The following is a 26,340-nucleotide window of genomic DNA, read 5'->3' on the forward strand; positions in this document are numbered from 1 at the left end:
AGGAGAATTGTCATGAGTTCAAGGCCAGTTTGAACTATATAGCAAGAGCCTGTCTCAAAAAACCAAAAAGAATTGAAATTAGTTCTCTCCTCCTCTCTGCACCTTCTCTCTCCCTCCTCCCTCTCCAGGTCTTCCCCTCCACCCGCCATGATGCCTTCTTAGACCCCTGCTGGCCCTGCCCCCTTCAGGATCCCCCAGCCCTTTGGCCTTTGCATTCTGCAGTGGCAGGAGCCTGCCTGAGTCACAAGGAGACACACAGGTGCAGCTCTGGAATCAAACCCTGCTGACCATCTAAGGGCAAGCACAATTTTCCTGAACAAATTTCATGCAAACGCACAAGATCAGAGGAAAAGCAACTATTTCAACCATGTGTCTCCAGGGCAGCTTACTGGGATGTATAGCTCCTGCTCAACGATATTTCTAGATGACAGCACACTCAGCCTGCCTAATCGTAGAAACGTGGTAGAGTGTGTGACCTTAGCAGTATATTACCACCTAAAGAACAGAGATGCAAATAGATCCCTGGCTATTTTGGATGAGAGATGGCATCCACTCACAAGAGAGAAGTGTTCAGAGGAATACTTTGAGCATGATCCTGAACACAACTGTATTTACAGATTTGTTGCCTTTATTTTTAATGCTGCATCATTACCAACTGAATGTGCAACAATAACTTTGGTCTACTTAAAAAGGCTTGTGTCATACACTGAGATAGACGTCTGTCCTGCTAACTGGAGAAGGATCCTGCTGGGAGCCATTCTTCTTGCTGCCAAGGTTTGGCAGGACAAGGCTGTGTGGAACATAGACTTCTGCAGGGTCCTCAGGGATGTTTCGCTCAAGGACATAAATGAGTTGGAAAGGCATTACTTGATCCTGCTCGAGTATAATGTTAATGTGTCTGGCGGTGTGTATGCCAAATACTACTTTGATCTTCGCTCTTTAGCATTTGAAAGCAACATATATTTTGTGTTTGAGCTTCTCACCAGAGAAAGAGCCCAGGACCTAGAGATGCTGTCAGTCCCTCATATTTTCATTGATACTGTAAGATTTATAATTCAGCCTTTCATTTGGGCTCCAGGGCATTTCTCCTGAAGACATATATTATTTTGGAAATAGAATTCAGGAATTAAAGGCCCCTCGACCACTGTAGCACATTTCATCAGTCTGAAAATTTCCCTGAGAATACTGGGGAACTCCTCACACAGATTTCAAAGTTTGTATATAACAAAAATTTGGTGATCTCAAAAATACAAAGGCTATATTATGAGGCTTTGTCATGTTTGTGAATGAAATGGTAGTTCTACTGTATTTTAGTTATTATAAACCCCAAAACTGTTTTGAAAATGTAATTGCAAAAGGAAAGTTATTATTTTCCCTTTCTGTTAGCCATCCCTCTGTAGTGTGCTAACAAAATCTGGATTTTCCATGATACCACTATAAACCTATTCTTAGTCTATATTATTTCCAACAGGTCTTAGGACAGAAACCTACCTTTCCATGCCCTATGCCTGGGCAGTCAGAAGACTTCATCCTTTGGCAGTAACATAACCATCACATGAGAAAATCCCACTAAAATAGAAGCTAACAGAGCAAAGCACACCAGAGAGATAAGAAGAGAATCTCCAATATTGGAGTTTGAGTCTCTGGAGCTACTGCACCCCTGGACTCTCTTATTGCAGAAATCAGTAAATCTTTGGTTTTATATTTTTGTGGTTAAGCTTTTATTTGTTTCAAATCAGATTGAGTTGAATCCAAAAAGAAGTCCTAGATAATAAAAGAATGGAATTCCCACACTTTAAAGTTGTATATGGTGCTTGCTTTGGCAGCACATATACTAAAGTTGAATATGACTGACCCTTAATAAAGAATGTTGTTTTCTTTAAAAAAAAAAAAAAAAAAGAATTGAAATTATGTAAGACCTCAAAGAGATGCAGAAAAGGAAGTTGTGAATTCTACCTGGAGGAAACAGAAATCACATTATCAGAAAATCTTTCTGGTGGACATGATATCTGAACTCATTTTACAGAATGTATATGAACTGGCCAATTGAGCAAAGGGGGAAAAGAATTATGGGTAATAATGACAATTCTAATAACAATCATTTCTTTAGAGTTTAGCTTGTGTCAAGTGAAGGAATCTAGCCACTGCCATTCTGAGCTAAGCAGAGAGCACAAGAAACCTCTGTCCCTCGCTCTGCCTGTGTCCCTGCTAGAAATGTAGAATCATGGGCTATAAAGTCCGTAACCATAGCTGCAGCACATAATGCCCACCTTTACTCAACCCTGCACTTGAGTAACCGCAGCTCCCGGTGCGTCCTCCAGCCTTGTTCCTAACAGGTAACGAAACTCCTTCTCACCAGAACCAACCCCCCCATGCCCATGACCCTATAAAAAATGCCCTACAGCCTGTGCAAGAATAGCTGGTCTGGTCTCTATTGCCAGAATGGTCCCTCTCTGGTTTGTTCTAAAATAAACCTGTCCCGTGAGCTCATACCTCTGTCTCTTTTCCTTTTTCCTAACATTAAGTACTGCTCCAAGCACATTTTAAGAACTAATTTAACCTTCATGACTCCAAGGTACTCACCGTCCCTATTTGACAGATGAGGAAAACGAGGTAGAGGACGGAGTTCCTCAGCTAATCGGTAGAATTAAGGAGAATGAGATGTACACAGGATGTTTGGGAATCACTCACTGGAGCTGAGGTGAGGACAGGAAAAATGGTGGCCAACGAGATTAGGAAGGAAAGCTGTGGCTGGATTATGAAAAGCAACTCTAGGAAACTTCAGTTATATAGGCTCAGCTATGTAGAGTTTGTAAAGTATTTCAAACACAGGAAGACAGAATCGCATTTAGTCACGGTAATGTGCAATCAACCCATCCCCCGAATATGGTGCCAGTCTTTCCCGTTTCACCTTCCACTACACTGCCATATTCCCTCACCCATATAACCAGGCAGCAGTTCACACCTTTGCATGGGCCTGCCCATGTGTCAGGAAATCACTTCCATTTTACACACCTAAGTAACTCCTTCAGTCTATCAATAATTGGTTCAAATATTCTCTCTTCGCACACTTTTTTTTCCCCACTTGGCATACAAGTCAAGGCCAGGAAACTACATTGAACTAAACCTCCAAATATAAAATGTAGTGTTTCCTTCTATTGTGAATGTAAGCCACAAGCCACAATAGTATCAGCCCTGGCAGTGTTTATGACTTTGAAACCAACAGATACCACAGATGTCTTCCTATTCCATGACAGTCGCTGCAGATAACTCAAAATACCATTTATACTCATTATTATCTAAAAATTATGTTCATGTTATCCATTGATAAATCTTGTTTTTAATACATTAACAAAGATGCATATATGTATACAGTATTTCTAAATCACAAATTTAGTTTTAAAACATATTTGATAGTAATTTCAAGACACTAAGTTTCTTTTGTAATTCAAAGTATTTATTATACATTTAGAAACACCATTCTGAAAAAGGATCACTAGGGTTCACCCACGCATCAGAGAGGGGCATTGATGTTCCAGTTTCCCTCCTCTGCTGGTCCCTTGAGTACTGAGTTCTAGAGCTGTGTATCACTACAGAGTACCTTACAGAGAGAAAATGCCTAAAATTAGTAGTGAGTGGTTGTTGAATTAATCAGTCAATTAGAACACGAAATCCCAAAGTTTCCACAATGTGCCAAGGCAACTCTAAACTCCATGATGAGATACTAAATAAACTTCTTAAATAATCCAAACCTGAGTACAAGGACACTGACTACTGCTCTTTTGGATTCTTATCAGAAGCCCAAGAGTAGATAACTATTTAGTCACATCATCATCATCATCATCATCATCATCATCATCATAATTCTTAAAGTACCAGTACAGTAAATGTGATTGGAAGTGGTGTAAAGGGATGTATTCACTCACATAACGGAAAACTGTCCAAATGCCAGGTCAGGTACACAGGAGAATCCTCCAGGGCACGGTCCTTGGTTCTCCTCCTGAGGGCACAAGGAGGCTCCGTGATGACCACACAAGTCTGGATTTTGACAGTCACGGGGCGGCCCTGTCCAATCCCACATCCTGCAGAGTGTTGATTGGCTCAGACCTCAATGAAATAAACAAAACCCTGTGGAGGAGTGGTTAGTTCTGGCCAATCAGGACTCACCTCTCAAAAGAAGGCGGGGCCAAGCCCTGCAAGCAGCAGAACTATTTCGCAGTGGGGCTGGGGGGCGGGGGGGACAGATGTTCAGGGGTCAAAAGCAGGCGCAGTCCACAAAACGCAGCACGCAGCAACTTCAGGAGGAATTTTATTTTGGGAAAGAAAAAGAAGGGATGGAGGAGGAAGGAAGGAACTGAGGGAGGAACTTGGCCCATAATCACAGTTTTGGCTGAGTTATGACCAAAAATATGATTATCCATTATTGTGTATGAGTGAAAGACTTCATGTGCACACAACATATTTGCTTTTAATTGAAATGTTAACTAAATAGAATTCAATGTAGCAATTCAAAATAGATAGCTGTTGAATTTATTAGGCAAGACTCTGTGGTCTACAGATTTACACTTCTTCTTGGTATGGTTAAGAATCCAAATTATGTTCAGTTTATCTTGAATAGCAGAGAAACTACCTTCTGATAAATGGGTATCTTTCAACTTTTTCTAGTGAATAAAACTTTGTTAAATGCCTTATGTATTCACTAACACTGAGCATGGACTAGACAATTGAGATTCTAAAATGAATACTGTATCTCTGAATGTTCACAGAAATGTGTATACCTCTATTAGCCTTAGCGCACTGAATTCATGGGTCTTATTTTAACAAAAGCAATAGCATTACGATGCAAAATGTTGAATACCAGAGCTGCACAAAACCCAGAAAGTCTCACTAGGTGTATTTTACAAATGCAACAGACCTACAATTAAGATTAATAGTGGTTAATCTTACTCAATTCCCTTTGCATTGCATTATGTTCCTAAAGTGAACATTAGCGCAAGTTCAGTCTACATCTTATTTTTCTCCTCGGAAGGTTTGTATTTCACACTTTCACAAAAGATCTAGAACATGGTTTCCTGTTTCCAGATGGGTTGAGGCGTAGGAGCGCATAGATGGGATCAGCGACACAGATTCCTGGCTAATTAGGAGCTCCTCCTCAGACCCTTGACCACAGTCACAATGGATCCCTGACAAATAAAACAGTAAACCATGCCAGATGGTATTTCTCACACACAGTTACTTCCATCTTCTAGGTCTCAGCGTTTTTGTCTCCTTAAATCTACCCACTCCTACCTCAGAGGGAGTGCTGGGCAGTTTCCTTCTACTATTTCTGTCCAGCAGCTATTGGTGATTCAGTCAGATTTCTCCTAAGCAATTAGAAAAAAAAAAAAAGGCCAGAGACAGGGGTTGCCATGGAAACCAGAGTCCAGTGCTCCAGAAGTTTTTGAAGGCAGTAATTCCTCTGAGACAGATAAAACCCACAGACTGATGTGAAGACAGAGGAAGAAAAGGTACCGGAAGCATAATGAAAGACCAAGTCAATGAGGAAAGAAAAAGGAAAAAATAAAGTGCAACATTTATAAATGAAGTCATTTTTAGACCACAAACAAAGAGTTGGAGCAAGAGAATTATAAGAAGGATAGGAATGAGTTTTCAAAGAAAGAAGAGGTTAGAGCATGCTCAGTAGCTATGGAAAAGAATTAATAGCACACACAGATAAGGATCAGTATGTGCACCCATGGCTTCTTGGATATGCAATCCCGCCACTAGGGAGGCTGAGGCAGGAGAATTGCAGTGAGTTCAAGGCCAGCCTGGGCTACATAGTGAGTTCAAGGCCATCCTGAACTGTGTAGCAAGACCCTGTCTCAAAAAACCACAAAAACTAAGAAAAAAAAAATTACTTCATTGTCCAGGAATGCATCCAATCCCCTTTTCTATCAGTTAGCCTAAATATTCCTCAAGAACATCCAACTCAACATGTCCAAAATGGAATTCATCTCCATCAGTAATTCTGCCTACTAATTCTGTATTTTATTTTCATATCCATAACTTCTCCCTTTCTCTCAGCTTCACATTCAGTCAGTCACCAAATCAGGACTTTTTTTCCTCCTATAAAAAGTTAAATCATTTTTCTAGTCTTTCTGCTGGCTGTACCTGGGTCCAGGCTACTGTCTCTTGAAATGGCCAGCAAGTTGTTATGTCTCTGGCTCTCATTCCCCAGCTGTGCTAACATCCACCTGACCCTACACCCACTCAACCTTTGGATTGCCAGATATTTTTTTGAACTCACTGTGTAGCCCAGGCTGGCCTTGAACTCCCAGCAACCCTCCTGTCTCAGCCCCTCAAGTGCTGGGAGAACAGGCATGACCCAGCACACTCGGCTGAACTGCCAGATTTATCCAATAAAATGACAGGCTAACCAGTTAGAATAGAATTTCAGATAAACAATACATTTTTAGAATAAGCACATTCCAAATATTGCAGGAATACTGCAACACTTAGGGTATATTTATACTAAAAAGTTATTTGTTGTTTATCTGGAATTCAAATTTAACTGGGCATCTTGTATTTTGTCTGGCAAGCTTACTCACCTATCAACCATTTGTTAGGGCTATTTACAGTAATATATGCAAGGCACAAATCCAAACATAAGAAATAAAAACTCGGGATGCTGGTTTCAGGGGAGCACAAAGCATCTCCCATTATAATACAAATTCTCAAAGCATGGAGACTGCGTCCTCCTCACCCCAATATCCTGGTCCTGGTCCTGTGCCTTGCACTATGGAGCCCCCTAATTAATGAGTCTGGTCTATTTAACATCTGGAGGCATGCTATGAATTACTCTTTATGTGAGCCCTGGTTCAGTGGTTAGATTGGTATTTAGATGAAATCAGGAAGTCTTACCAGCCCAGAGTGGGTAAATTAGAAATAATTACTGGAAAATGACTTATCACCTATAATTCACACTATAGAATTTCATTTCAACATCCTCTGTCACCTGAACCAGGTCTTGGTTTTATTGTTTAGGACCAAGACATCACAAATATTTATCGGTTTAAACCAGGTGTGATGGCACACACCTGTAGTCCCAGCAGCCAGGAGTTTGAGGCAGGAGGATGGCTTTGAGTTCGAGGCCAGCCTGGGCCACATAGTAAGTTCAAGGACAAGCCTGAACTACATAGTGAGCCCCTTTCTCAAAAATTAAAATAAATCAATAAATCTCTATCATCTTATACAAATGGTCTTAGGAGTATGTAGTAAGTTTCTAAAATTGCTTTCTATATCCATAAATTCAAATTTGATGTATATATAGGAATTAGATATTAATTCTACTTGTGTTTACAAAATCTACTCAAAATTTCATTATTGCCTGTGTGTTACTTTCAGTCTATGTTTTTCCTTATTTCTCTTAGAGTCCATGTGTTGCTAACCAAAGATTGTGATTTACTAGCTAGGTGAGGTGGCGTACACCTATAATCCCATTACACAGGAGGCTGAGTCAAGAGGATCTCCCCAAGTTCAAGGCCAGTCTGGACTACATAGCCTGGGAGGTCAAGGCCAGAATGAACTACATAGTGAGACCCTTCTCAACAACCCAATCGATCAATAAATATTGTGATTTACTAATAACTCCTAACCCTGTATATAAAAATCAACACTGCATTACACCTTAATGTTTCTTTATTATGGGTTTATGTTATGGCTTGTGTCTAGATGTCTCCCAAAGCCTCATGTGGTCATAAATAAGGCTTTTCAGAGGTGGCTGGATTTAGAATCTGTGATGCTGGGATCAAGGGTATGTGATTACTACATTAATCCATTGGTTTGGCATAGTTCTGGGAGTGAATAATGGGAAGGCCCACCCTGCCTGTGAGTGCTACCTTCCCTAAAGATATGTGGCCTGGATATAATATAAGGGACAGAGAGAGGGCTGCTGCTGCTCCTTGCTACTAGCTGCTTTGCTACTTTGCAACCCTGCCATGGACTGTTTCTCCTCTGCAATGCCTGTCGGCCATGCCACCCTGCCTTGGAGCCAGCCAACTACAGATGGAAACCTTTACAAACTGTGAGCAAATAAACTCTCTTAACTTTGGGTGTCAGGTATTTCATCTCAGCAATGAAGAAAGTAACTAAGACAGTTTGCCTCCCTGAAGTTTCTGTCCTGTTTATCTGTTTTTTGGAATTCATTATTAACTTCACCAACACTCCTTCTCATTCTAACTTTAAAATGTCCTTAGCATCCTTCCCCTTGGAACATCCTCATTCTCCTTTGTAGAAAAGACAGTAGGGATTGGGGGAACACTGGGGCTGGACACACAGGCACAGGAAGAAGCCCAGCCCTTGACAGAAGTCATGAAGACACTATCTTTGCTCAGCTGTACTCTTTGTCACTTCTACTTCTCAAACTTTTGAATTTCAGTTCTCAATTAATTCTTATTCTCACACTGCTTTTGCAGTTTCCAAAATAGTGTCTTTGGATTTTGGGGACAAGCCATGATATGTATAGGTTGGTGGGGGCCAAACCACAGGCCCCAGCCAGGGATGTAGCTTAGTGGCACCATGCCTGCCTTGCAAGTGCAAGGTCCTGAGTTCAATCCCCAGTACCAAAAACAAACTAAAGTCACAAAGTCAGGAGGAAGACTTTGACTTGCTTCAGGAGTAGGGAAGTTTTGCAGAAGGCTGCAGGCTTCCCCCTTACCCCAGAGGTCCTGAGGCAAGATAACATCTGCTGGGGACAGCACAAAGAAAGCAAGTATAAGTATGCAGATGTGGGGAAGGAGCTGAACTTGTTTCTTTTGTGATGCTAAACCTGTTCCTCATTCTATACTACCTTCTCACTGCAGTCTCTGCTCCAGGAAAAGTCCACGACCCTCCCCTGGGCTTCTCAGTGCTAGTAAAAGTGGGCCAGCCAGAGAGGTCTTGTCTTTGCCCAGTCTGAGGCAGTGACTTCCGGGTGTCCCAGAAAAAGACAAGTTTGTCATTGTCTTTCTTTATTCATCACCGTACCTCAGTAGGTATGAGTAGGCAACCGAGGGTTTGATCAGTGCTCGGTAATTTGGAATATTGTTCTAGGATAGTATCAAGAACTTTATTTTTTTGTTGTTGTTTGTTTGTTTTGTTTTATTTAGACAGGGTCTCATTCACTATGTAGTTTAGGCTGGCCTTGAACTCACCATGTAAACCAGGCTGGCCTCAGATTTGTGGTGATACTTCTGCCTCAGCCTCCCAAGTGCTGGAATCACAGGAGTGCACCACCATGCTCAGCTAATATCAAGAATTTTAAAAAAGGAAAAAGAAGTCAAGTAATTGTGTAATTATTAAGAACCCTTACCTCTATAATCCACACCTAGTTAGGATCCTTAGCTGTTGTGAACCTTTGTCCCAGAGAATGCCGGAAGTTATTGGTTGGAAGACACCAGTCAGCAGTCGAGAGCGTCCTATGGTGCTCTTAAATACGATCTGTGAGCCGGTCCTCAGCGAGACGGACGAGTAAAGAAATCGAATTTCATCAGCATGTCAAGGCCGTTTTGCAAGATGGGCTTGAGCTGGGCAGGGTCCAAAGACTCACATGTCAGAATCCCAACCTGAACGGTTGAGTGGACTGGAAATGCTCACCAGTGCTGCCCTGTGGACAAGCTGCCCCAAGCCCAGCAGGCAGAAGGTAGCTCGCCGAGTCGGAGGTCAGAAGAGCCAGGCTTCGGTTGTAATGGTTCATGGCATCGTCTGCCGGGCCGCAGGACAGAGATCTCCGTCTTGAAGCAGAGGGGGACGCCGAAGACGGGGCACAGGCCCTCCGGCCACAACCGGGGCCAAGCTGCGCCTCTGCCCCGCTGCTCCTTTGCATGGCTGCGGGAACAGCAAACGCAACTGCTCCTGACTTTGTTTTCAGATGAAGCCTCAGCGGGGGTCTCGCTGCCCAGTGTGTCACTAGGGACTCCACAGGTCGCTCTCCCGTTCCCTGTGTGATCTTTTCACAGTTCAGCCTCCCTCCCGACGCTGCTCCTCTACTGCCGTCTCCGTGGGACGTCTCACAGCAAAGACACAGTACCCAAAGCCGAGGCCTCCTCATGGCTCGTTTCAGGGAGTAGGAATCGGGAATGTCGCTAATATTTAAATATTATTATATAGTTTAAGCTACTCCTTCTGCAGATGCGTGCCCACACGCACATACACAATTCATGACAATTATTCTTACTGCTTGAAGTTCTACTTATCTGTCAAATAACCATAGATAGTGAAAGAAGGGGGAGAAAGGGAAGCAGAAGCAGGAAAGAAGAAAAAAATCATCGAAGTTTACATTTTTTATCTTTTACTTTTTTGGTCAGTACATGTTTGCAGTGCATGATGATTAAAAGCATCAGGGATTGGTACATATATACAATAGATTGATTTTAAACAAAAATCTATCACCACATGTATCAAGCCTTATTTTTAAAGCCCATCTACTTTTTGTTTGTTTGTTTTTGGAGACAAGGTCTCACTAGGCAGTTCAGGCTTAACTAGCTCTGTAGCCCCGGCTGGCCTTGAGCTCATAGCGATCCTCCTGCCTCAGCCTATGGAGTGCTGGGATCACAGGTGTGTACTGCCACACCTGGCTGGCACATCTACTTGTTTAAGCATCAGTTTTTCCAAGTGTCTTTTCCTACTGTAGGCATTTCCTATTGTTCCGTGTTCCTGAATTCCCTGTCACCCCTAGATACTGCATAGGCTTTTATTTCTTGTGATATTTCTGCTGTTCATTGTACAAAAATTATTTCTTTCTTATACCATTTAACTTTAGAGCTAAAAGTATTTATCATGTGTTGTGTTGCTATAAGTTCTTTTTTCATTATTGTATTATGCACATGTATGTGAGAGAGAGAGACAGACAGACAGACAAAATCTCGTGTGTAGTTCAGGCTGGCCTTGAACTCACTGTGTAGTCCAGGTCATTTTGAACTCAACAGCAATCCTCTTGCCTCAGTCTCCTTAGTGTTGGGATTACAGGTGTGCGCCCCCACACCTGGACAGGTGTAAGTACAACGTGTATTACTCTAGCATCTTCTTGTTTTTTGAGCTTCTTCACAGAACCATTTCATAAATGGCCACTATGTAAATAAAAAATTTTTATTGGAAATATTTTAGTTATACAATTACGAAAGTCCTTTTGCCCTCTCAAATACATAATATTCCTTAAGCACTGGGAGTAACAAATTTCTTTCTTACATACTTTATTAACAACACATTTTTAAATGTAAAACAATCAGTAGAGTGCCATAACTTGCCATTAACCCATAGTGATTCTAATGTATTAGGCCTTATGGCTAGTCAAAGAGACAAAGATTTGAAAGCATGAACTGGCCACAGAATCAATCAATGTGATTATATTTTGAGCAGTTCAAAGACAGAACTGTTCGCTCCTGGGATGCATGGCTTGGGCCCTGCCAACCTCTGGGAGCCAGCGCCAGAGCCCAATGGGATGGTCCATCAGGAGATGTTATACAATTAGAAATATTCCTCATTGAGATGGAAATCTAAAGAAAATGAGCAAGGCATCAGCCGTGATAGATATTTTGGGCAGTAAGATGGAGGAACTGCCAGAGAATACATTCAAATGGCACAAACAACAAAAGGAATTTTCTTCTCGAAGCCCTGAAGTGTTAGATGAAGAAAATTATCCTTACAAACATGATATTTTTATACTTTCTTTACCTTTCTCTGCTAAAGTTCATGTCTGAACTATTAATGCCAAGTGATCATCAGCTTTAATTTTACTTAAGTATATATAGTCATGAAGTCCATTTCCGGTCCACTGAGCCTTGTTCGTTACATTCCTTAGGAAGAAGACTGCAACAGATGGATGAAGTAGGTGCTGCTAGGTGAGAAAACAGGATCTTTATGAAAAAATGCCTTGCTAAAGCAACAGGCATTGTGATTCAGAGCCTCCGTTGTTAACTTTCACAAATGGGATCTAGAACAGCCTAGAACAGCGGTAGTAATACCTTGACCACTATGTAGACCTTCATCAAAGACCTTAGTTGTCCAGCATCATAAATCTGTTCACACCCAGCCTTTTTCCTGGTGTGATTTCCTGTCTGTATTAGTGTGTTATATATATATATAATTATATTATTATATATCATGTCACCTATCATGTTGCAAATATGGATATGCCTGGTTTTCTGTTATGTCTTTTTCAAAACATAAAAATTCTAATAAAAAAAGACGGAATTGCTTCTATTACTTGAGGTACTGAGAAATTGTAAGACTGACATTTAAAATAACAGCCCATCGTCAGTTATGTAGCACATAACCTTTACCTATGATGAGTCTTTGCCAGCAGGTCTCAAACCATCCATGGTAAAGGGCCAGTTTTGCTTTATTTGCAAACTGTTATAAATGGTTAATTTTGTAAAATACAACAAAGTGTTAGAAGAGTGAAAATTTTGAGTGCCAAATAAAATTTTATTAAATTGAAGAGATGCAAAATTACTCTGTGGTATGTCTACAAAAACTTCTTTTTGTTTATTTGGCTTTTTGCTTGTTTGTTTGAGACAGGGTCTTGCCATGTAGTCTAGGCTGGCCTTAAACCCCCTACAGAGCCCAGGCTGGCCTCAAACTTGTGGCAATCTTCCTGCTTCAGCCTCCTGAGTTCTGGGATTACAGGGATGTGTCACTACACTCGGCTATAAAAACTTCTTGATTTCTCTGATGGGAACCAATATGCACGCCACACTTTGAGTAGCACTGTCCTCAAAAATGAGAATGATTATTTTTACTTCTTGTTGCAAAAAATCTGAGACTTCAATAAATAATCTAATATACTTGAATACAGTCAGATAAAATGGCCGAGACCAAATTTCTACTCTGGATTGATTTTCAATTATGAAATTTTAAATAAGTACCATATACTATTTCATTGTGGCTCAAAGGAAACTCTAAAATTGTGCTGTCCAGTGTGGAAGTGGCTAGCCACCTGTGGCTAAAGTTAAGTTGATTTAAACCACACAACATCGATTGTATTTACTGAGTTCTTGTGTTGCACTTGTGAGTCATGGTTGGCAGCCGCCAAATTGAATAGTCCGGAGAGGGAGGATTTGAACCTGGAAGAGTTCCACAGGACAGTGCTGCTCTAAAATATCAGCATTTCCTCGCGGGGGTCACGTATAAATTAGTTTTAGACACATTCAGCGTAACTTCCTGGCACACACACTTTTCCTTCTGTAAGCACTGTCCCTCTGTCCGCATTCTTTCTCCAGTGACTGCATCCACCACATGAATCATGGCTGATTAGACCAACTATGAACAACACATCACTAAAGCCAATCCAGATGAATGTAGTTTTTGTCTTTTGGAGAAGATGTGCATAGATCTTAAAGTGACTTAGTTCGGTGAAAAAGAGAATATTTATAACTCCTAATCCTATGTTTTCCTAGAGAAAAGGAAATGCTGATTAAGGTGTATAAAGCGGAACCTGGCATAGACATCCACAAAATGCCAGCCCCACACCTAGCAATGATAGTCCAGAGGTGAACCTGAGTTGTAACATATGGCACACTTAGCTAGGCATGGGTGCGCACACCTGTAATCCTAGCACTCAGGTGTAGAGGACCGTAATATTGACTATGCCCAAAGCAGGCTGTAAAGAGTTAACCCCACAATTGGCTTGTTTATAGAAGTGAGTCTGGCTAAAGCCTACGTGCCGTGCCGAGGTCAGACTAACTCACACCCAAATTCCGTTCCCACAACTAAAACCTTCAGACTAAAAAGACAGTGTTCCAATTACAATCAGATATTTTGTCTATTCTGTTCCTAATGTAAAAATGCTTTGTCTTGTCCTTTATGAGCCTTGTTTACATTAATTTCCATAAAAACCACACGTCGCCTTTACCCCAGTTGATTGCCAATAAAAGTCAGTGCCTGAGACTGGCCAGGGCCTTTGTCGGTTACACCGACAACATTGGTTGTCCTGACATCTCACTTTCTCTCTCTTACTTCTGTCTCTTAGTATATTTTTTTCTCAAACCTGCATCACATACTAGACAGGTAGATACTAAAACCTGACTACAGGGTCTCTGACACTTAGGAGGCTGAGTTGGGAGAATTTCCACAAGTTCGAGGCCACCCTGAGGTACTTAGTGAGTTTGAGGCCAGCCTGGACTACGTAGTGAGATCTTGTCACAAACAAACAAACAAACTGGAAAGCTTGTAGCACCCAAAGGAAGGGCAGTTAGCAAGAAAGAGGAAATAGGGCCAGGGATTTAGCTCAGTGGTTTCACCACCTGCTGTGCAAGCTCAAGGACAGGAGTTCGATCCCTGGTACCAAAAAAAAAAAAAGAAAGAGGAAATGAACCTAAGGTTTGTATCCATACCTATAGTCAACATTGGGTACAAACTTGCTGCCTATTAAACATTTTTTTGACCCACCCATATTTTTATTTTTATTAATGAAATGTAAAAGTGAAGAAACTGGCTTGCGGAGTGATCTTGGACCAAGTAAAAGAGGAAAAAGTAAGATTAAAGGACACCATGAAGGACACATGGTAGGTCATTCATTGTGAGGAAAGCCACAATAGCCTAAAACATTTTTCTTTCCTTTTTTTTTGGTACGAGGGATCGAACTCGAGTCGTTGCGCTTGCGCAGCAGCAGGCGGCAAAACCACTGAGCTAAATCCCAGCCCTTACCTGCAACTTTTTTTTTTTTTTCTAAAACATTTTTCTAAGAAATAAAAATTTTTAAAAAAACTATCAAGGCATTTTACATACGTTATTTCATCCAGGGGTCCAAAGGATGTTTTGAAGGTGCCAGTTTCACAAAGGATGCAAGTGAAGGAAATGAGACCCACCTCGTGCTAGAGCACAGTTAAAAGTCCTGGGGTCACTCAGATCTTCCTGGGGTGGCATCGTGAGTGTATACAGCACCACCAGGAGTTGAATGGGAAAAGCCAAGAGCAAGTCAGACCCGCACAAAGAATGGTTGTTTTCTAGTTTTGCACTAAAAGTGACTCCACAGTAATAGCAGCAGTAGCACTTCTGCCTACACCAAAATGCAGTTGTACCCCTAGCAGCCCAAGTTTTGTTCCTAATACAAACAAGTAGGTTATATATTATATATTTCATATAGGGTGGTTGATTCTCAGGTTCAGCTCAGAAAAAATTTAAATGAACAAATCTCCAGCTAGCTAGCTAGCTATTATTTATTATTAGTAGACAAGAAGAGTAATATCAAGGATGCTAACAACAGCCTTTAAAAGACAAAAGGGACATTTTAAAGGAGTTTCCAGCTGTCAAATTGTAACAGTTTGTTTCAAATTATTTTTAGAGGGAAGGGAGAGGAGGAGAAAGGAAAGTAAAAAGAATTGAGATGTATTATGAACACGTGTTCAAATCCCCACAGTGAAAGTAATCATTATTTACTGCAAACATGTACTTAAAATTTTTTTAGAAGCAAAATTATTATTTATTAATTGGGCCAAGAAATTGAGTATATAAAGTCATCGGTAATGACACTGAAAAAAGAAAGTATAATATACTACATATATTACATGAAAAAAGATAGTTTGAATATAGTACATGTGCTGCCGAAGCTAGCACAAAAGATAGTTTGAATATAAAAGGGTGAATATAAAAGAAGATATTAAATTTTATCAATTTTAATAAAAAACAGCCATTAATATGCAGGTGTATTGTTTATTCTATTGAATATATGTCTGTTTATAAAGTCAGATGTGTCAGATTTTTCTCTCTGTAAAGCAATATATGACATTCATGGGGAACCGTATTGTGCCTAAACCAAATGGACTGATCACACTCATTGGCAATATATCACAATCAAGTAGAAAGTGGATATAGCAATTGTAATATATAACAATCAAGTAGAAAGTGGATATAGCAAAAAAAAAAGAAAGAAAAAAGAAAGTGGATATAGCAATTATATTTAGAGGCAAAAAATACAACAATCAGAGTAAAGAAGATTTAACAATGTGCTGCAAAATCATAAAATAACTGACTGTCCCAAATATAAGAATTAACCGAAAGGTTGATTCTCTCATCTTCTGGTAGACAAAAACTTTAGAAGACCTTCAGATGACCCTCCTCAGTGAATTAGAAATGAGGTTCTGAGGGGGCTTATAAAGTTTCCCACATCCACATCTGGCCAGATCCAGCGGATCACAATGATGTCATCTCAGAGAGCAAACGAAGCCATGGTTCAGGCCGGGGCACTGAACACCACTGCTCGGCCTAAAGGAACCTTCCAGGCCACCTCTTCGACTTTCCGCACCCTGGTGCCCTTCTCCTTAAGATGACAGCTATAAGTTTCCATTTCATATAGTGACTGTAACAATGAAGTGAGTTGCATGTGGAGCCCTTAGAATGGTGGTTTGTGATACATAGTAAATATACTCATCGTGGGGTATTGGTGCATATAGACCCTGAATCTTGGGTGCTTTGTTTTTTGAGACAGTGTCTCACTATGTAGCTAGCCCGGGGTAGCCTCAAACTCACTGTGTAGCCCAGGCTGGCCTCGAACTCACGGCAATCCTTCTGGTTCAGCCTCCCATGTGCTGGGATTACAGGCATGCCCCATCTCTAGGCTTGGACATTGCATCTTTTAAAAATTTTTATTTATTTATTTATTTATTTAAGACAAAAGTCTTGCTATGCAGTTCAGGATGGCCTGGAACTCATGCCGATCCTCTTGCCTCAGCCTCCCGAGGGCAGAAATTACAGACGTGTGCCAAGACATTGCATCTTGATCTACAAAGGCTTCCATTTTTACCACTGCTTGGATGTGAGTTCTTCTGGATTATATAAGACTCCATATCAGCAACCCAACTCATGTGACCCCAAATTGTATGAGGTTTTGAAGGATGAGAAATTCCACAATGCAGGGAGGGAGGAGGAACGTGTTTACTGAAAACCTACAGAGCGTGCGTGCGTGTGTGTGTGTGTGTGTGTGTGTGTGTTTAAGCAATGTTTAATCAGACTGCTACAAGGCTTGAACGAGTGGTCAACTGAGTGCAGTGTGTGCTTGCGCCGTTGGTGGGCACTTCACTCATTTCCCTTCAGGGAAAGTCATTCACCTTGAGTACCTTTCTGAGGAATAAGCTCTCCCCAGCTTCTGTCTTCTCTGCTACCAAAAGAAGAAGGAAATCCTGAGCACTCTGTGGGTTGAATTCATCTTTTACAACCCCACACTCCTGTTTTTGTTTGTTTTTTGAAACAATGTCTCACTATGTAGTCCAGGTGGCCTTGAACTCACAGTGATTCTCCTGCCTCAGTCTCCTGAGAGCCGGGATTACAGGCGTGCACCATCATGTCTGGCTATAACAATTCTTTATCTGAGCAAAAATTCCTTTGGTGAACTTACCTTACATTCAATAGTATATAATCACAAACCTGAAGGAAATAAAACGATAGTAGACGCTCAAATACTAAAACAAAAAGACAGGGCGATAACAAGCCTTAACATTCATTGCAGGACCCCAAAGATAAGTATGTGACCTTTCCTTAGTTTGACAATCATTTTTGTTCTGTATAGAAGTGAGTTTTACCCTCATTCAATTCTTTTTTTTTTTTTTTTAGGTACCGGGGATGGAACTTGGGTCCTTGTGCTTGCAAGGCAGGTGGCAGAACCACTGGGCTAAATCTCTGCCCCTCATTCAGTTCTTGACCAATCTTTGCTCACTGAATTTGGATTATGGATTCTGTACTAAATACCCAGAAAAAGTTTTGTTTTGTTTTGTTTCGGGGCACATGTGTGTGTGTGTTTGTGTGTGTTTGTGTGTGTATGTGCACACATAGTACTAAAGATTGAACTCAGGGGGACTCTGCCACTGAGATACATCTCCAGCCCTTTTTAGTTTCTTTATTTTGAGGCAGTGTCTTGCTAAGTTACTAGGCTAGTCTTGAACTTGCAATCTGCTTGCTTTAGCTCCTGAGCAGTTGGGATTGTAGGCATGCAGGAGCACACCAGCCCACACAAGTTGTAACTAAGAATAAAATCTTCATTAATAGTTCACTGCCTGCCGATGAGCTGTCTTCCTGTTCACCTGTCTCTGGGAATGTCTCTAGGATCTAACTCCTAAAATACTTGTTCCCATTTACTAAATTTTGGGGCTAGACTTTTAACATGAGGTCAAATTTTTGTTTTCTACTTGTTTTGTTTTGGTTTTGAGACAAGTTCTTGCTTTGTAGTGCAGGCTGGCCTTGAACTCACGATATACCCCAGGCTGGCCTCAAACTTGTAGTGATAGTCCTGCCTCTGCCTTCTGAGTGCTGGGGTTGCATGCACGGCTGCACCTGGCTTGTTTTCCGTCTGTTTCTGCAGCTTGCACTCATTGAGGACCTACAGATTAGGAGCAGGGCTGGGGATGTAGCTCCGTGGTTCCGCCACCTGCCTCGCAAGCGCAAGGTCCCGAGTTTGATCCCCAGTACCAAAAAAAAAAAAAAAAAGAAAAAAGAGTGGCTTTACTCCAGTTCCTACGCCTTTTGCTGGTCTTACCCATCATTCCAGGGTTCTAGTAACATTCCTTGAGTTCTTCCTATGGATTTTGAGTATATTCATTCATTTATTATTTACAACAAGCCCATAAGTCAATTAGTCTCCTTTAGAGTTGGGTGAACTTGGCTCCAAAGAACTAAAAAAACAAAAGAACTTCCCAAGGTCAAAAAAGATATAAATAGTAAAACCAGGATTCAAACCAGAGAGTCTGGGCTCGAAACAGGTGCTTATTATGCTCGGCACACCAGCCAGACACGGCGCACTCTGCTGTGTTTGCGTAGCACCAATCGGCCGACACACATTGGTACGGGAACCCTGTATGTAAAATCTGAAAGCTGCATTAGTTCGTAGGGTTTTTCATAGACAAGGGAAGCCAGAGAGTGATAACAGAATCATGATCTCTAGAAGGAAAGAAAACGAGCCGCAGCTCAGACGCTGCAGAGGCAGGAATCCTTTCAGTTCTACTCTGAGAACCAACCGTAACACTGAACGCTGCTTCCCTAGCTCCTTCCAGGGGGTCTCCTGGCACTCAGCCTGGCCCTGTTGCACATAGCTGCTCGAGCTGCACCTCTGCTCTGCCCATAGTAGTCGTCCTTGTAGCCTAGAGCTCTAGAGCTCTTCTCCCACCTAGTTGTCTTCACATCTGTATGCCAGCGCTTCTACTCTGTTGTGGTTTTTCTTGCATTTTTAGTATCTCCAGAATTAGCATCTAGACACACTATGCTGCCTGCTTGACTGGCTGAAGTTTCTCTGGAGTTATTTTTTTTTAAAAAAATAGTACTCAGAGCATAGATTCACACAGGTTTTATTTTATTTTCATTCTACGGTTTTGTAGATTTGTGAGAGTTTTCCATGATATATATAAATATAAGGATTTAACAGCAATCCATACATCTTAAATTAATCACTATCCCAAATGTTTTATCATTTCAAGCTTAGCATTCTCACCAGCACCAATAAACTTTCTTTATGGCCAAGATCCCAGACTAATCGGAATAAAAAGTAATAAAAATTTACCCACTCCCTTCCCAATGGTTCTGCTAATAAGATACTTAAAATCTACTAAGGGAGAGAAAATAAGTCCATTAAAAAGACAAATGCCAAGGTTTTAAAGATAGCAAAAGTGGCTGCTAAGCAAGTTGAATTGTACCTTTATGATATTGCAGCAGTGACACTAAACCTGTACCTGTAATTAGACAACTTGGATTTGAATCTATGGTAGACTCTATCACTTGCTTTATGACTCTGGGAAATCACCTAAACTTTATGAACTCTAGTTTTCTTACTTTTAAAACGGAAATAGTAGTACCTGCCTTTTAAGATTATACAAAAATTAAATGAAAAAAAATTAAATGAGTAACATGTCAATGTGGCACACACTAAATTTGGTAATTTCTTCAAACGGTGAAGAGACATCATTGATGTGTCTCAGCATTTGTTTCTAAAAGCTAGGAATAATTTCAGCTGAGTCTTTATTTTATAGTTATTGGGAGTATCTTTTAAAAAACCGGCCCTCCAAAAGTCAACCATCACTGAAAAGCCAGACTAGAGTTTTTGATCACTGGGAATGCAAAGTTGTGTATTCTCAACTCTGTCTCATTCTTATTTTATTTTGTTTGGTTTGGTTGCGGTACTAGAGGGTTGAACCCAGGGCCTTCTCACTGAGCTACCTCCCCAGTGCTGTCCAGCCCTTTTTTATGGAGTCAAGAGCTTGCTCAGTCTCTAACTTGCCCAGGCTGGGCTCTAACTTGTGACCCTCTTACCTCTGCCTCCCAGAGAGCTGGGATTATAGGTGTGCACCACCACACCTGGCTATAACTCATTCACTTAAAGTGCACTTTCAGGCTGGGGATTTAGCTCAGTGGTTCCACCACCTGCTGCGCAAGCACAAGGACCTGAGTTCGATCCCCGGTACCAAACAAAAAAACAAAAAACAAAAATAAAGTGCACTTTCATGTCTTGTAATATATTCACAGAATTGCGAACCACCATGACCCCTTTCAGAACCATTTCATCACCTTAAAACAAAGCAGCACCAGTTATCAATCGCAAACTCACCCTCCCCCAACTCCCTAATAAATGAAGCTAGAACAGTGGGAGGAGCCCCTGGAAGGCTCTCTCTTCCTTCAGCTGAGTACAGGATCTGCCACTGTTTGGAAGTGTGGCTCTTTCATTCTGGAATTATGTAGAAAATGGACAGAAACAAGTCCAGGAGGTTATACCGTCTACCGAGCACTGACTCCAAGTACTGGTGGACATGGGAAGGATCACGCTCTAGCACTGTTTCCAAACTAGACAGAGGCCAACTTCAGTTGATCACGACTCAACACTCAACCTGAAAGGCATGGGGTGAATACAGCCACTCACTGAGCAACTTCCTCATGGGAGATACACATAATTTCTTACTGACTCCTGACTAGAACAAGTAAGACAAAAACTAAGCAACCAGTTTCCTACCACAGAGCCTCTGGTACTCTGACTGAAACCTCTTTGGTACCCTAGTTTTCACTTTTTGCTTCAGTTATCTACTGTGCTGTAACAAGTCACCCAGAAGTTAATGGCTTCACCCAAACAGTGGACCTGCTCATCCCACACAGTGTGTGTGGATCAAGGATTTGGGAGCCCTACTTCTGGCCCAGGTCTTTTGTGTCAAGGCAGTCAAGTTGATGGTGGGGACAGCAACCGTCTGAAGGCTTGGAGGGGCTGGAGGACTTGTTCTGAATCTGGCAAATGAGTGCCGGCCATAAGGACAGACCTCTCCACCGGGCTCTGAAGTCTCCCGGGACTGTGGTGGCCAGCTTCTCCCAGGGCGACAGAGCCCCTGTGAGGATGACACAGCCCACGTGTATCCATGTCATACACGCTGGATCTCTTTATTAGGAGTGAGTCAGTAAATTTTACCTGTACTAAAGGACGTGGGCTGTAGGCTCTCTCTCTTGAAGAGAGGATATAAAATAATTTGTGGGCATATCTTACACTTCTCCCTCCTTCGCTCCCCACAGCTGCTATCTTCTGATGTTTCCAGCTCAGGAAGAAGATGGAAATGGTTCTCTTCCACCTATATTGCAGGTTTGAAAGTTTTTCTTCTTCAATCTCTTAATTTTTTTCTGGAATTCTTACAGGCAAATCCAGTACTGTGGGTAAGAATTAAGATTTGTAATCAGAATACCTGGGTTTTGAGTCTGAATACATTCATTTACTTAGTTACATTAGCTGTGTTTATGCATTCGTTGTATAAATTCAAGTCATATAAATTAGTGGTATAAATTCAAGCAAGATATTTGATTGGTTGGAACCTCAGCTGTCTCTTTGATATTACCAAAAGGTTATCAGAAGGATTACATAATATAAGCATGAGAATTGTCTGGAAACTGGAAGTACTACTCACATGGCTCTGTTGTAAAAATTGTTACTAATGTCAGCACTTAAAACTGTCATAAATAGGGCCAGGGATTTAGCTCAGTGGTTCAGCTGCCTGCCTACCAAAAAAAAAAACTATCATAAATATAGTAGAAATACCAATACAACTGTCCCAAGTCAATGGACAAACATTTTCAAATAAATTACCAGCTCATCTCTGCTGATTCATTTAAATAAATTATTCCTCTACAGAAAATAGGGATGCACCACTATATCTTCATGCTAGTAAATGTGGAGAAAAAACAAGTTTATCTTTTGTCATAAAGTCACATTGTGGGACCACATAACTCTGTAATCATAAAAGTTCTCCCAGCCCCAACATAGTGACAGATTATAAGTTAATGGTTAAAATGTGCTTGTTAGTTCTGGGACACTAGATAAAATCTGTAACAAACATAGAGTTCCTAAGTGAATTACCCAACTCCTTGTTTGTCCGAAACCAATGTTCCGGACACAGCTATCTATAAGACAATCTGCAAACATCTTTTGACCATCAACATTTTTTTCTCTTTTCTGTAAGTTCTGCTTGCTAACTTCCCCTGCAACCCCCTATAAAAACAGCCTTGGACTCTGAGCCGGTTGCCTCTCTAAGCTACTTTGCTTTCGGAGTGCCGTCTGGCCAGACTAATAAAGGTCTGTTTTACTTTCCAGCTTGTCCGGTGTGTTCCTTCCCGGGTGTTCTTCACTGCAGTCAGCTCCTCGGAGCGTTTGGTAAGGCCCTCGGTCTTACAACATTAGTCTTCTTTTGAGGTTAATGGACCAGAGACAGCCAGATTGAGTCACTAAATAGTTTTAAATAAACTTACTTTTTTTTGTACCGGGGATCAAATTTGGGTCCTTGTGCTTGCGCAGCAGGCGGCAGAACCACTGAGCTAAATCCCCGGCCCTAAACTTGCTTTTTTAACTGTGGTCCATCTCTACTGGTGACTTTTTCATTAGGTTGAATTTGGTAAACATTTGGAATTTTTGATGAAACTCAAAATTTAGTATGTTTTATTTATTCATTTATTTTTTGAGACAAGGTCTTGCTGTGTAGTGCCAGTTGGCTTGGAACTCACTATGAAGCCCAGGCTGGACTCAAACTCGTGGCGATCCTCCTGCCTCAGCTTCGCAAGTGCTGGGATTACAGGTCTGCACTACCACGCCCAGCAATATGTTTTAAATTTTCAATTTGAAAGGGAAAGTTCTCTGGAAATAGATTTAAAGATGACAGCCCCTTGGAAAAATTGCATCAAAATTATAAATATATATGATATAATTTATAAATGGAATTATATACATATTGTATAAATTGCATAAATATCTTAGGTTAGCCTTTTTGAAAAACTTCTTTTTGGTTAACTCTTCCCATTTCTTTTAATGGGTATTAATTGTAGTTGTCTCTCCTACCAATGCCCATATTACCAAACTAGTGTATGAGTGATAATAGTAACAAATTCCTAAATAACCTCGAATGAGAATTCACTAGGTGGTGGCACTATTTGCTTTACGGATATTAATTCATTCACTCTTCCCAACAAACCCATGAAGTCCATGCAGAATCATCTGCATTTTACAAGTGAAGAAATTAAAGTACAAAGAGATTAAGGAATTGCCTCAGGTAACCAGCCAGACAATGGTGATTGGACCTACAAAGTTTAACCCTAGACAAGCTTCTCTTGTTTTATAATAACTGTGTGAAGCTTTTTTTGGTTCTTTTTTCCCTCCAGGATACTATAATTCTGTTTATGAGCCACACACATATATATAAAGGTTCTTTTGATTTCTGTAAGTATGGGATTAGGTTACAGGTATTATACATATATGTATCTTTATCTTGCTTTTCTCATACAATAGCCTAAAGAAATATTGGGAGTCAATTGTTATACTTCTAATTAATTAATTTTTCCTTTTCCTTTTCCTTAATTTTGGAGACAAAGTCTTGCTACGTAGTCCAGGCTGGCCTCAAACCTATGACGATTCTCCTGCCTCAGGCTCCATACCTGACTACCATCGATCTCCATACTTCCTTACTCTATTTGTTCATGGCTCTGTTTGTGTGCTGCTATACGAAGACCACGTTGACATAATTATGCAGACAGTTAACCGGATGCAAGCAAAAGCAACATTCTCTGTTTTCATTTTTGCATTTTAAACCCATTATGCCAAGTGGGTTTAGCACTTTGCCTTTGAACTTTCACTGCCTTGAAGGCCTCAGTCAGATGCAATGAGATTGTATTCCTGTTCCATTTCCACTCAAACATTAATGCGCAGGAGGGCTCCAATCATTCACGTAACGTAAACCTGCTGCTTGCCCAAGCTTGTGCCTCTGTCAGACTCAGAACTCAGAAGCCAGGGGGCGAGGATGGTTGGTTTCTATCGCTCTTCCTCTGGGTGCTGTACCTGTTTCCCTTTGTTTTATCTCTTCTGACTTTTCTTGAATTGTGGGGTCCAAGTGGTCAGGCTGGGAGCTGCAGGGGAGCTTATGAACCTGGCGCCATTTTTATTTCTCTTTTGACTGTCAAATGCTCTCATTCTCATTTGAATGCAGTCATTCAAATGTAAAGCCCTTGTGAGGATCTTCTGAGTCCACCGACACACTGCTGAGGGTTGTCCCTGGCAGTTCCCCTAGGAAGGCGCCCCTCCGCCTGGCCCCTTGGGATGTCTCAGCTGGCAGATCCAGGTGGTGCACCCCACGCAGAGACTCTCATCTCTCCAAATGGGTTTCTGGGTGAGATCTTTCTCAAGGTGTCTTAATGGATGCCTCTCAGTGGGGGCTACATCAGACTTTCAGAAAGATTCGCATTCGCCCAGCTGTTGGAGAATGACAGTTCCCTTCAATACTGGGCTTCTCTCCTTGCTCTGCCATCCAACAACTCACCTTTAAATTTTTTCAGGCATCAGAAGGTAACAAATCCTTACACTCTCAGGGCACCCATGTCAAATTCAGTAGCTCTCGGAAACCCCAGGGATTTGGTTTGGGCATGGAAGATGGTAGAAAAGCTTTATCTCCTCTGCTACTTAAAGAAGAGATGGGCGATGAATACGCAGCACTTGGGAATTTGCCCAGAAATTTTCTACTGCCTGTCTCGCGGTCAATCTAGACATCTCCTCTTACAAGCAGAGAGGTCAATCTAGACATCTCCTCTTACAAACAGAGAGGTAGATTAATGATTACCAAACTGGTTTTACAATCTCTTACACTGCCCTACATGGCTAGGCCTGGAATCTATTCTTTTATAGCCTTTTGGACACATAAGTCGAATGTAAACTTTTCTTTCATTTATGGTATTTTTAAATATCTACTAGAACAGATGTTCCCTTGTTCTCTTCTTATAATTTTATTGGTTATGTTCATGCATTTATTTTCTTGTTTATTTCATCTATCCCTGCCCCTACTACCTGTTGGAATTCTAACTGGATTGTATGAAAATGCATTAATTTTGTGACATTTTTATGACAACAAATCTTTCCATCCAAGAACATAGCTTTTAAAAACTATCTGTTTTCTTCCTGTAGTGTTCTAGCTACTCCTGAATGTTTATTTTATGCTTATTCATATTATGTACTTCCCTTTCTCTCTGTTTATCCATGTTACAAAGTATTATTTTGTGGATTTTCTTCTACTTACCCACATTGCTAAGTTATTTTATTAAGGCTAGATGTTTATTGTTTTTAATGACTCATCTATTTTTAGAGATACTATCAGATGATCAGCTAAGAGATATTGTTATGTCTTCTCTTCTCATGTTTATTAGGTTAGTTGATTTCTCATTTAACTTTCTTATCAATGCTTTCACTGAAACCACCAAAACAAATTCTAATAAAATGTTTTAAAGTCATAACTGTTTAAACTAATAATTAAGGGGGAGGGAGGTAGAAGAAAGGGATGAAAAAGAATTAGATGTGTTAAGGGCCCATAACAACTCCACACAATGACTATAAACATGTGTTGCAGACATGTACATAAAAGGGGGGTGGCCGGGGATTTGGCTCAGTGGTTCCACAGCCTGCCTTGAAAGCACAAGGACCCAAGTTCGATCCCTGGCACCAAAAAGCGGGGGGCATCAAAAGGTGGATGGAGGGGGAGGGAAGGGAAAGGGGATGAAACAAGGAATTAAGATGTGTACTCCCCACGGTGTTCTGCAGACATGTAATAATAAAAATAAAAATAACCCAGATGTGGTGGTACACTCCTGTAATCCTAGCACTTGGGAGGCTGAGGCAGGAGGATTGCTGAGGGTTCAAGACCAGCCTGAACCACATGGTAAGGTCTTGTCTGGGAAAAAATAAAAATAAAAAAACAAAAAAAGAAAATAATTAAATTGGTTTTGGGATTTATTTATTATTATAGTCAAGTAGCTTCCTTATATTACTGTTTTATTTAGTGTCTTTATTAGAAATATTGTTATATTTCATCAAAAGCATTTGCAACACATTTTGTTATAATCACATGAATT

General features: G+C 40.9%; 2 long non-coding RNA genes and 1 pseudogene across 5 annotated transcripts; 2 read left to right on the plus strand and 1 right to left on the minus strand.

Annotated features, from left to right (window-relative positions):
* Positions 1-209: 209 nt before the first annotated feature.
* On the plus strand, positions 210-1,092 carry LOC101715168 (cyclin-Y-like protein 1 pseudogene; annotated as a pseudogene).
* A 2,363-nt stretch (positions 1,093-3,455) lies between these two features.
* Positions 3,456-9,929, minus strand: LOC101719096 (uncharacterized). 3 transcript variants are annotated; one of them, XR_001183239.3, is made up of 3 exons: positions 9,329-9,929; positions 3,927-4,107; positions 3,456-3,601 (listed from the first exon to the last, which is right to left on the minus strand). It is a non-coding gene; the product is annotated as an uncharacterized LOC101719096 (long non-coding RNA). The 3 variants fall into 3 exon arrangements; XR_205098.3 differs by having other exon boundaries at positions 3,927-4,128; XR_015451916.1 differs by having other exon boundaries at positions 3,927-4,082; positions 9,329-9,925.
* A 12,307-nt stretch (positions 9,930-22,236) lies between these two features.
* On the plus strand, positions 22,237-25,921 carry LOC110348432 (uncharacterized). Of its 2 annotated transcripts, none has more exons than XR_015451918.1 (3): positions 22,237-22,612; positions 22,919-23,030; positions 23,815-25,921. It is a non-coding gene; the product is annotated as an uncharacterized LOC110348432 (long non-coding RNA). The 2 variants fall into 2 exon arrangements; XR_015451917.1 differs by having other exon boundaries at positions 22,924-23,030.
* Positions 25,922-26,340: the final 419 nt, after the last annotated feature.

Source organism: Heterocephalus glaber, unplaced genomic scaffold (assembly GCF_053883595.1).
Source record: "Heterocephalus glaber isolate CG9 unplaced genomic scaffold, H.glaber_assembly_v1.0 deba00001442, whole genome shotgun sequence".
In the NCBI taxonomy this organism is placed as follows: domain Eukaryota; kingdom Metazoa; phylum Chordata; class Mammalia; order Rodentia; family Bathyergidae; genus Heterocephalus; species Heterocephalus glaber.